This window comes from Phalaenopsis equestris, unplaced genomic scaffold (genome assembly GCF_001263595.1).
Source record: "Phalaenopsis equestris unplaced genomic scaffold, ASM126359v1 Scaffold232914, whole genome shotgun sequence".
NCBI lineage: Eukaryota > Viridiplantae > Streptophyta > Magnoliopsida > Asparagales > Orchidaceae > Phalaenopsis > Phalaenopsis equestris.
Genome location: NW_018250873.1, coordinates 41,928 through 44,064, shown reverse-complemented (window position 1 = coordinate 44,064; position 2,137 = coordinate 41,928).

Sequence of the window (2,137 nt, the reverse complement as noted above, 5' to 3'; positions counted from 1 at the left end):
TACATTTGATCTTTTTAAAGTATAAGACTTGATAAAATCTTAAGCTTATAAATATAATTTAGTAAGTAAAACTATTTTTATCAGACTAGTTTTAAAAGAGACTATAATGTTGGGTCACTCAGAATAAAGACTGGGAATGTCGGGCTGACAACTTTAAACTAAGCGCTTGGTGGGAGGTGATACACCTAAAATATATAGTGTTTTTAGACACATTTTTATACCTATTTTTGAGATATTGCGCTTTAATGGAAGGTATTTTTGTGTTTTTTTTTCTTATAGATATAAGTAAAAACGGAAAAATGCTTAAAGGAGTGAAAAATGATCAAATTTGGAGCAAAAATGTGAAAAATTGTGCAAAAGAGTTTTGGTGCCTAAGCGCCAGATCTGGTGCATAAGCGCCGGTTAAACAAAGAATGTCGCACCTAAGCACCGAGACCCCGCGCTAAAGTGCCAGTGGTAGTCACTAGACGAGTAAAATCAGTTTTCATGAATTTTGAAGAGGTTTTTGAGGCACCCATTGGCTTAATAGGTGGTTGTAACCACCATGGACGAAAATTATCATGAAAGGATGCATCTCTTGGGCAAATACATCATATCAAGACACATTTTGAAGAGATCCCAAGTCACCTCTTAGAAAATTATAAAAGAAGAGAGGACTTAGAAAAGAGTCCTGAAAATATTGGCAAGTTTTGAAAGTTCTTCTATGGGGAGTTAGTTCAGAGAAATTTTCAGTAACCACTTTTTATTTACTTTATCCTTTTTGATATATTGTTTTGAGTGATTATAAAAGAGAAGAGATTCAAAGAAACTTCAAGAGTTTGGTGGAGGACTTGAGATAAGTTTTTATCTTTTTTGTTTTAGATGACATTTAATTTTAATCGAGAATGGTTGTTGGTTTGACAATGATTTCTTCGTTTAAACTAAAGTGTGGTTTTATTTTCTCCATGGATTCTGAGCCATGGATTCTGAGTAGTTTATTTTTATTTTCTCCATGGATTCTGAGTAGTTTACAAATGATAAGTAATTAAGCTGATAAGTAATTAAGCTTTGGATGGAATTTGTGGAGAGTATTGATCTTTAATGTTGGAAGAAGTTGTGATGATTTAAATCCATACACTTCATTTATCTCTTGATTTGGCCAATCGAGATGTTAAAATTTGTTGTGAGAACATGTAAGAACCGAGCTAGTATTATCTCAATCAATAATTGGAAAGAATCACATGAGGTTGTATGAAAGAGAATGTAGTTCATATGATTGAGTGCAAATAAAAATGGAAATTTTTATTGATGGGCGTAGAGTTAGAGGAATTTAAAGTGACAGGTTAAAGCCCCCAACTTAGTTTATTATTTTAGGTTCGGATACAAGAATGTTAGCCCCCAGTTGGAGGGAATCGAGGGAACTATAGAGTGAGAGCTAGTATCGTTCATGCCTAGCCGGTCTTTAGAACTATTTAAACTTTAAATTAACTAATGTTCTTTATAGCATCTCTAGTAAGGGTAAAGAATATTAATGCTCCTATTTGGTACAACACAATTTGCATACTTCTACAACAGAATTCCTATACTTATTACTGATTCATAATAAGAAGAAAGATATTTTCATATTTAGTGCTTTTCTTCTACAAAAACTTTAGTTATTATTTTAAGTTGTTACTGTTTCATTAAAATATCAAAAATATCAAAAATAACAAAAATATTTAAATTTTAAATTTGTGCAAAAATCATTTTTAGTTTAAGTAATTATCTTTTTAAAAATAGAAAAACTTTCTAAAAAGTGCATGTTGCATAATCTTCCTTGTGGGTTCGATATTCAGGTCTTAATAAAAAAGTCCTATATTACTTGATAACGATACATATACTTACGTAGTATCCCAATATAAATATTTATAAATTAAAAGGTTAAATTCTTATTTTTCTTCAGGATCATGTTTTTGGTTTCGTTGCAAAATAAGGAAATTTAAGTAAAAAATATCATCAGAACTTTTGTTATACTGTGCATAAGCATTAAGTCGGGATCAGTAGGCTTATTCCCTTCTATGCAGTTGAAGATAAATGTGAAATGACATTTTTCTTGAAGGAGGTTGATGGCTTTTAACCATTGAATTACATGCCAAGAAGGAGGGGTAACACCTCTAAT